The sequence below is a fragment of the Aotus nancymaae genome, unplaced genomic scaffold, assembly GCF_030222135.1.
Source record: "Aotus nancymaae isolate 86718 unplaced genomic scaffold, 86718_ANA_hifiasm-v0.15.2.pri h1tg000062l, whole genome shotgun sequence".
NCBI lineage: Eukaryota > Metazoa > Chordata > Mammalia > Primates > Aotidae > Aotus > Aotus nancymaae.
Window position 1 is genome coordinate 31,273,984 of NW_026988476.1, and position 10,732 is coordinate 31,284,715.

The following is a 10,732-nucleotide window of genomic DNA, read 5'->3' on the forward strand; positions in this document are numbered from 1 at the left end:
CTGTTCTGCTTGCAAATCCTCAGAGGCTTAGAAAGAACTCTATTCTCATTAGCATGACCTACAAGGCCCCAAATGATCTGGCCCTGGCCCACCTCTCAAGCTGCATTTCATGAATGAAGTTCCTAGACCATGTCAGGTTTTTTCTGCTTAAGGCCTACTGTGTATGTTGTTCCTGCCACTTGTATGTATCATACACTAGAATGTGAGCTCGAGGAGGCAGGGACTTTGTCTGTCTCAGTCACCATACAATCACTCATGCCTGGCACAATAGGGCCTCAAAAAGTATTTGTCAAGTGAATGTTGAAATAACGGTAGAACAATGTTTTCTAAGGCTCACCTCTACAGCAGAGGCTGTGGTTAGGAAGACGTAATTACTGATGCCTAGCTCACTGGCTGAGCAGACTTCCTCCCATGTTTTCCACTGCTAATGTCTTCCACACCTATATATTGTCAACCGAAGTTATATTCTCAATTTTAGACCTGCATTTCCAACTTCCTCTGATCTTCAACTAGACATTCCATGGTGATGTCAGGCCTCTTTGTCCCTCAAGCCTGTACCTCTTCCCATGACTTTCCCTTTTTATGGCTTCCCCATTTGGCCACTCATCAAATTCAGAAACCTGATGATCTTTCCTACCTGACCCTCACTCACCACTTAAACCAATTCTCTTATAAAACTCTTATTTTCACTCCTGACCTAACTTTCAAACCTGTCCTTCCCTCCTTGATCTCATTTCCATTGCCTTAGTTAAGGCTTCACTGTCTCTCAACCAAAGGACTGGAATTCTCTCCCTGCTATTCCACAGATGATTCCCCCTTTTTGCCTACTATTGGTCACAACAACCTTTTAAAAACACAAATCTGATCCTGGCACACCCCATCTTAGAAACCCATGTTGATGTCATGGTCAAAATAGTTTATAAAGTTTTTCATAATTGGTCCCTGCCTCCCTTTCTGGCCCCATTTCCCACCTTTTGTTCAGTCCCTTGCATGCTGTTCCCTAGTAATATTAAACGCCTTTCTCTTTTAAAATTCCTGTGCATCCTGTTTCTTCTACTTGGAATGCCTTTCCCACCCATCTCCCTTTAACCTAAACTCCCAGGAGAACAAGTCAATCTTCAAACACTTACATGAACAAACTGTAGGAAAAACTGACGAAGGAAGTTGAAGAGACATAACAAATAAATAAGGTTCTTGCTATGCCTAAAATCCCTAAGAAAAAGAAAAAGAATTGTGAGGAAGTAAATTCCAAGTGCCTGGGCATTTTACCCAGAGGATGCACCAAAAAGCAAAGGGGAAGGTTATCTATGAAATACTAAGCACTGTCACAAAGAATTGAAATCAGCATAAATTCCTGAAATGAATAAAGAGATCCACTTTTTAAAGAGGGTTATGCTATTAACAGAGAAGACTAGATCATTTTAGGTCTTATTAAAAGAAGTAAACAAAGGGTCTACTAGTGGCTCATATTAAATAGGGAAAACAAGAAAACCAACATAGATGTCCCCTGTTATGTGAAGCTTTTCTTTACTCTTTACTACAAGATAGAATTAATGCTCCTTATGAGCTACTTCTGAATCTTATAAGTATTTTTACTATTGCACATATCTCACTCTACTGTGATTATGTACTCGTATATCTGTTCCCTTTACCAGATTGTAAGCTATTCAAGGGCAGAGACACTTTGCACAATTTGTACTCTCCCTTCTGTTCAGTCTGGAGCCTCTGGCTGCCTGATGAACTAAGTATACTAAACTTAACTAAAGAAGGACTCTCAAGGTGGATCCAAGATGGCCGAAAAGGAACAGCTCTGGAGTGTAGTTCCCAGTGAGAACAACTCAGAGGGTGAGTGATCAACACATTTCCAAATGAGTTTTTACTGCCAGAGAACAGGAGATTCCTGGGCTGAAAAGCACCACGAGTTCCCAGCACAGCTGTATCAGCCAGTGCAGTGGGTCTCCACATAAAAACTCACACAAATCTGGGTGGTCATTTCAACTGGCACCTGGAATGCCTGGGAGACAGGGCCGCCCATTCAACTGAAAAAAAGGGGGCTGAAACAGGGAGCCAGGTGATCTGGCTCGGCGGGTCCCACTCCCACAAACACCAGCAATCTGAAGCACTCTGGATTGAGAGTTTCACAGTAAGCACAGCTGGACCTGGGATGGTCCAGCTCTGTGGGGGAAGGGCATCCACCATTACCAAGGCAGTCCACCACTACTGAGGCAGTCTGCCATTACTGAGGCAATCCACTATTACTGAGGCAGCATGCCATTACTGAGGCAGTTCTAACTATATCTCTGTAAATAAAACCACAAGGAAGTTCACACAGCAGCTGGGCAGAGCTCATGGCAGCTCAGCAATGCCTCTGCTGGCAGACTGTGAAGAGATTACCTCATCCATCTCTGAAAAAAGGCAGCAGCATGTCAGGAATTTATAAATAAAGCCTTCCCAGGACAGAGCACCTGGGAAAAAAGGCAGTTATGAGTTCCGCTGCAGCAGACTTAAATGTACCTGCCCAGCAGCTCTGAAGGGAACAACAGAGCTCACAGCTCAGCACTTAAGCTCCTATAAGGGACAGACTGTCTCCTCAAGCAGGTCCCTGACCCCCGTATATCCAGAGATACCTCATGGAGGAGAGCTCAGGCTGACATCTGGCAGGTATCCTTTTGGGACAAATATAACAGAAAAAGAAACTAGCAGAAACTCTTACTGTTCTGCAGCCACTGCAGGTGATCACCAGGCAAGCAGAGTCTGGAGTGGAACTCCAGCAGTCCTACAGCAGAGGGGTCTGACTGTTAGAAGGAAAACTAAAAAACAGAAATAATTTCAACATCAACAAAAAGGACATCCACTTGGAGACCCCATCTGAAAGTCACCAACTACAAAGACCACAGGTAGATAAATCCACAAAGATGGGAAGAAACCAGTGCAAAAAGGATGAAAACACCCAAGCCAGAATGCCTCTCCTCCTCTACAGGATCACAACTCCTCACCAGCAAGGGAACAAGGCTGGATGCAGAATGAATCTGATGAATTGACAGAAACAGGCTTCAGAAGGTGGGTAATAACAAACTTCTCTGAGCTAAAAGAACATGTTCTAACCCAATGCAAAGAAACTAAGAACCTTGAAAAAAGGTTTCATGAAGTGCTAATGAGAATAAAGAGCTTAGAGAAGAATATAAATGAATTAACGAAGCTGAAAAACACAACATGAGAACTTCATGAAGCATACACAAAAGTATCAGTAGCAGAATTGACCAAGCAAAAGAAAGGATATCAGAGATTGAAGATCAATTCAATGAAATAAAATGAGAAGGCAAGATTAGAGAAAAAAGAGTAAAAAGAAATGAACAAAGCCTCTAAGAAATATGGGATTATGTAAAAAGACCTAATCTGCGTTTGATAGGTGTATACCTGAATGTGTCAGAGAGAATGAATCCAAGCTGGAAAACACTCTTCAGGATATTATCCAGCAGAACTTCCCCAACCTAGCAAGGCAGGCCAATATTCAAGTCCAGGAAATACAGAGAACACCACAAAGATATTCCTCAAGAAGAGCAACCCCAAGGCACATAATCATCAGATTCACCAGGGTTGAAATAAAGGAAAAAATGCTAAGGCAGCCAGAGAGAAAGCTCGGGTTACCCACAAAGGGAAGCCCATCAGACTCACAGCAGATCTCTCAGCAGAAACCCTACAAGCCCGAAGAGAGTAGGGGCCAATATTCAACATCCTTAAAGAACAGAACTTTCTTACTTTTACTTTACACTAAAATTAACTCCAGATGGATTAAAGACTTAAATGTAAGACCTAACACCATAAAAACCCTAGAAGAAAACCTAGGCAAAACCACTCAGGACATGGGCATAGGCAAGGAGTTCATGGCTAAAACACCAAAAGCAATGGCAACAAAAGCCAAAATAGACAAATGGGATTTGATTAAACTCCAGAGCTTCTGTACAGCAAAGGAAACAATCATTAGAGTGAACTGGCAACCAACAGAATGGGAAAAAATTTTTGCAATCTACCCATCTGACAAAGGGCTGATATCCAGAATCTACAAAGAACTAAAACAGATTTACAAGAAAAAACATAAACCCATTCAAAAGTGGGCAAAGGATATGAACAGACACTTTACAAAAGGAGGCATCAATGAGGCCACCAAATATATGAAAAAAATGCTCATCATCACTGGTCATTAGAGAAATGCAAATCAAAACCACATTGAGATACCATCTCACACCAGTTAGAATGGCGATCATTAAAAAAATCTGGAGACAACAGATGCTGGAGAGGATGTGGAGAAATAGGAACACTTTTACACTGTTGGTGGGAGTGTAAACTAGTTCAACCACTGTGGAAGACAGTGTGGCGATTCCTCAAGGACTTAGAAATTCCATTTGACCCAGCAATCCCATTGCTGGGTATATATCCAAAGGATTATAAATCATTCTATTATAAAGACACATGCACATGTATGTTCATTGCAGCACTGTTTACAATAGCAAAGACTTGGAACCAACCCAAATGCCCATCGACGATAGACTGTACAGGGAAAATGTGGCACATATACACCATGGAATACTATGCAGCCATAAAAAACAATGAGTTCGTGTCCTTAATAGGGACATAGATGAAGCTAGAAACCATCATTCTTAGCAAACTGACAGAAGAACAGAAAACCAAATATCGTATGTTATCACTCATAGGTGGGTGTTGAACAATTAGAACACATGGACACAGGGAGGGGAGCATCACACACTGTAGTCAGTAGTGGGGGCTAGGGGAGGGACAATGGGAGTGGGGAGGGTGGAGAGGGATCATGAGGGGAGAAATACCAGATATAGGTGATGGGGGGATGAAGGCAGCAAACCACCTTGCCATGTATGTACCTATGCAACAATCCTGCATGATCTGCACATGTACCCCAGAACCTAAAGTACAATTAAAAAAAAAAGACTTAAACATAAGACCTAACACCATAAAAACCCTAGAAGAAAAACTAGGTGAAACCATTCAGGACATAGGCATAGGCAAGGACTTCATGACTAAAACACCAAAAGCATTGGCAACAAAAGCCAAAATAGACAAATGGGATCTAATTAAACTCCAGAGCTTCCTTACAGCAAAAAAAAAAAAAAAAAAAAAAAATCATTAGAGTGAACTGGCAACCAACAGAATGGGAAAAAATTTTTGCAATCTACCCATCTGACAAAGGGCTACTATCCAGAATCTACAAAGAACTAAAACAGATTTACAAGAAAAAAACAAACCCATTCAAAAGTGGGTGAAGGAGATGAGCAGACACTTTTCAAAAGAAGATATATATGAGGCCAACAAACATATGAAAAAAAATGCTCATCATCACTGGTCATTAAAGAAATGCAAATCAAAACCACATTGAAATACCATCTCATGCCAGCTAGAATGGTGATCATTAAAAAATCTGGAGACAACAGATGCTGGAGAGGATGTGGAGAAATAGGAACATTTTACACTGTTGGTAGTAGTGTAAATTAGTTCAACTATTGTGGAAGACAGTGTGGCGATTTCTCAAGGACCTAGAAATAGAAATACCATTTGACCCAGCAATCCCATTACTGGGTATATATCCAAAGGATTATAAATCGTTCTATTATAAAGACACGTGCACATGTATGTTCATTGCAGCACTGTTTACAGTAGTGAAGACCTGGAACCAACCCAAATGCCCATCGATGGTAGACTGGACAAGGAAAATGTGGCACATATACACCATGGAATACTATGCAGCCATAAAAAACGATGAGTTTGTGTCCTTTGTAGGGACATGGATGAGTCTGGAAACCATCATTCTCAGCAAACTGACCCAAGAACAGAAAATCAAACACCGCATGTTCTCACTCATAAGTGGGTGTTGAACAATGAGAACACATGGACACAGGGAACAGAGCATCACATACTGGGGTCTGTTGCAGGGAAATAGGGGAGGGACACCTGGGGGTAGGGAGGTTGTGGGAGGGATAACATGGGGAGAAATGCCAGATATAGGTAACAGAAGGATGGAGGCAGCAAACCACATTGCCTTGTGTTTACCTATGCAACAATCCTGATCATTCTACACATGTACCCCAGAACCTAAAGTGCAATAAAATACATATATATATGTGTATATATACATATATATATACGTGTGTGTGTATATATATATGTGTGTATATATATGTGTGTGTGTGTCTGTGTGTATATATATATGTATACATATATATATGAAGGACTTTCCTTGTCCTTCCAGAGAATGTTACTGGCACAGGAATACTCTTAGCTTAAGTAAAGAATATGCATTTATTTTATTGACTGGAACTCTGAGACCTATGTAGGAGCAATGTCCAAAACAAAGCCAAGTTCCCTCACGAGTCTTTAAATCAAGCGTTCTCTGTTTTCAAAAATCTATCCCAACCTCTTGCTACCATGGTCTGCAAACCTTGGTGATTGCTTAACGATCTCCAGCTGTTTTCACTTCCAAGATTTTAACTTTTTTCTTTTGCAGACCAAAATCCACTGAACAACTTATAAGGAAATGGTATTTTGAGTGAAATTATTTCTTATATTTCCCTCCTACTTTTAGGTGGCCCTCACCACCATCCATTCCAAACATAACCTGTCCTCTCTCCCACAGTCCATCCACTAAGTACCTGTGAATTCTATCACTGTAGATTCCAATGGAATGCAGAATTCCTTTCTTATGTACTAGCTCAGCACATCCATTCATGTCAAGGCTTGTTGGCAATGTTGGTTACTCTGCTTGTCATCATAAAACTTTGGTGGTGGGCAATTCAAGAACTTGGGCAATTCATGAACTTGAATTTTCTATGAAAATACCACCAAAGCAGCACAGTCCCTCAATTGTTTCATGGAAAAGCTAGCAAAAGAATTAGCCAAGCATGGCTTTGCTCAAGTCCCAATAGCTCAATAGAAAACATTCTTTTTCCATGATGGAATGTCTACCTATCCTGATAAACTCACATTCTCTCTGCATATTCTTTGCCTTGGATGTTTAGCCAAGTGTCAATGCCTGAAGAAAAGAGCTGAAAGCTAGACGCACGAGTCCAGGGGTTAGACTCAGCCTGGAACTTGCTCTGTAATCTGAGTCAAGTCACCGTCTTCAGTTGTCATTGTAGATTTCACTAGACAAGTACTTAGGCTAAAAAAAAAAAAGTATCAAACCTGTGCTAAAGGTACTTTTACATAGTGTCAAGGATTATGAATGGGTCTGAGATTTTACTCAACTTGAAATCTAACAGGCTGGTCAGCCACAATGTCATGGTTGCTGACAAGAAACATGAGATTCCTGGATCAGAGGCAAACAGAGCAAGCAGCATGAGAGTCGGTATATTTGAATCAGTACCTCTTGCTCCTGAGCTGTACAGGAGTGATGCACATACACCCAGAAGGGAGCCTGAATTCGGTTGCATTTTAGGATATGAATTCTGACTTTAGGGAACCTGAATCTTTTACAATGGGGCAATAAGCATGTCTGCTTTAGGGAAAGACACTCCCTGTGCCAAGACCATTTGCTATACTAGGGAAAGACACTCCCTGTGCCAAGACCATTTGCTATACAAACATCCTTGAAGAGACAGTCTAGAACAAATGATAACCAATACCTTGCTCACAAAACATGCTGCAATGTGAGAGATTCTTTAAGAATTATCTCCAACAGCTGGCAATATATATATATATAAAAGAAACAAAATATATATCACTTTACTGGGAAAACTATTTCCAGAAGATATGCTTTATTATGGTCTTTCTTTAGAATTCAAATCTAATCAAATGATAAACATGCTTTCCCAATAAACATTTCCCTTTATAAATGGAGCTTTATTCTCTCAAATGCCAAGCAATAGTATTGTATCTATTTAATGGGATATCATGCTTATTAGAACCTGTCATTATTTGAGACTCCAATATGGACCAGATACTGTGCTAGTTTTGTGAATGATCTGTATTATTACATTTTATCTTCAAAAATTACTGCAAATTAGACATCATTTTGCAGGTGTTGTAAACTGAAGCTAAATAAATGATCAACATCTAGGTACATTTGCTTCCTAAAGCCATGCTTTTTCTAGTAACCTGTGTGGTTGGCATAGTAGCCAACAAATAATACATGGAAACTGAAGTGGCCTCAAACCTAAGTCATAATCATTGACAGCTAAGGTTTACTGAGTGCTGCCTGAACATCAGTCATTCTTATTTTCTAAGCCAGTGCATCAATCTCATGTGTATGAGAGATGTCTGAGGAGTATGTGAAGATACAGATTCTTAAGCTTCAGCCCAGAAAAGTCTAGATCAATTGATCTTTGTTGAGGCCCAATAATTTGTATTTTAAAAAAACTCTTGAAAATATTTTAAGTGCTGGTGATCCTTGAAACTCATCTGAGGAACACTAGGGAAGACTAAGAGCTATAAAAATAATGATATAAGAGCAGTGACAAGGTGGCCACTCTAGAGCAGATTATAGTTTTACAAAATGTAGGAGGGATGCCGGTTAATTTGAAGAGCTGCTATACAAGCTAATCAGGAGAAACTTAAACGACAACAAAAATGGAAGCACACATTATTATCAACGAAATGTTGGACTGGATTATGAAAAATACCAGGGAAGATAATATCCAAAATATATAGACACAGAAGCAACCTGGTTTGTCATTTTATTATTTAAATTAAGAATTCCAGATCCCAATCTTTTCACAAAGAAGATTTCTTTCTTTCTTTTTTTATTATACTTTAAGTTCTGGGGTACATGTGCAGATCGTGCAGGTTTGTTACGTAGGTATACACGTGCCATGGTGGTTTGCTGCATCCCATCCCCTTGTCATCTACATTAAGTATTTCTCCTAATGCTATCCCTCCCCAATACTCCCACCCCCTGTTATCCCTCCCCTAGCCCCTCCACCCCCTGACAGGCCCTGGTGTGTGATGTTCACCTCTCTGTGTCCATGTGTTCTAATTGTTCAACGCCCATTTATGAATAAGAACATACAGTGTTTGGTTTTCTGTTCTTGTGTTAGTTTGCTGAGAATGATGGATTCCAGCCTCACCCATGTCCCTGCAAAGGACATGAACTCATCCTTTTTTATAACTGCACAGTATTCCATGATGTATATGTGCCACATTTTCCCTGTCCAGTCCATCATTGATGGATATTTTGGTTGGTTCCAAGTCTTTGCTATTGTAAACAGTGCCGCAATAAACATACATGTATCTTTATAATAGAATGTTTTATAATCCTCTGGGCATATACCCAGCAATGGGATTGCTGGGTCAAATGGTATTCCTAGTTCTAGATCCTTGAGGAATTGCCACACTGTCTTCCACAATGGTTGAACTAATTTACACTCCCACCAACAGTGTAAAAACATTCCTATTTTTCCACATCCTCTCCAGCATCTGTCTTCTGATTTTTTAATGATCACCATTCTAACTGGCGTGAGGTGGTATCTAAATGTGGTTTTTATTTGCCTTTCTCTAATGACCAGTGATGATGAGCTTTTTTTCATATGTTTGTTGGCTGCATAAATATCTTCTTTTGAAAAGTGTTGGTTCATATCCTTCACCCACTTTTTGATGGGGTTGTTTGTTTTTTTCTTGTCAGTTTGTTTAAGTTCTTTGTAGATTCTGGTTATTAGCCCTTTGTCAGAAGGATAGATTGCAAAAATTTTTTCCCATTCTGTTGGTTGCCAGTTCACGCTGATGAGAATATCTCTTGCTGTGCAGAAGCTCTTAAGTTTAATTAGATCCCATTTGTCTATCTTGGCTTTTGTTGCCATTGTTTTTAGTGTCTTAGTCATGATTTATTTCTTACTTCCCAAAGATTTTATGAGAAATAAAGCAGATTGGCATGCAGGAAATGCTGTGAAATTTGCAACCTCTGTGAGCCTCAGAAAAAGGGGGATAATAAAGTGGACTTTGTAGGGTCCTTATAGAGATTAAGATTATTTTTCAAATATCCAATATACTATCTAGTACACTGTTGGCACTCATTAAATGTAGTGCAGCTATGCACTTCTCTTGTGTTTTTCCACCAAAATCACAAATAAGTGAGAAAGTAACACCGCTAAGTCAATCCTGAGTCAAGCGTGGCACCAAGGCTGATTGTGAAAGGTTCTTGTCCTGCTTCCAACGCCTGACTTGACATCTGAAGCAGGAGGAGGATGCTGAGAGTCCTGCTGAGTCTTGCATTCTAAAGAAGAAGGGTTTCCACCAGAAGGTAGAACTTCGCTTTCCATGGATACTATGTCATCATGTACTAAAGTTTGGTATGTTCTTCAGTTGGTATGTTCCCACACTGTTGGTGGGAGTGTAAATTAGTTCAACCATTGTGGAAGACAGTGTGGCAATTCCTCAAGGATCTAGAACTAGGAATACCATTTGACCCAGCAATCCCATTGCTGGGTATATGCCCAGAGGATTATAAAACATTCTATTATAAAGATACATGTATGTTTATTGCGGCACTGTTTACAATAGCAAAGACTTGGAACCAACCAAAATATCCATCAATGATGGACTGGACAGGGAAAATGTGGCACATATACATCATGGAATACTGTGCAGTTATAAAAAAGGATGAGTTCATGTCCTTTGCAGGGACATGGGTGAGGCTGGAATCCATCATTCTCAGCAAACTAACACAAGAACAGAAAACCAAACACTGTATGTTCTTATTCATAAATGGGCGTTG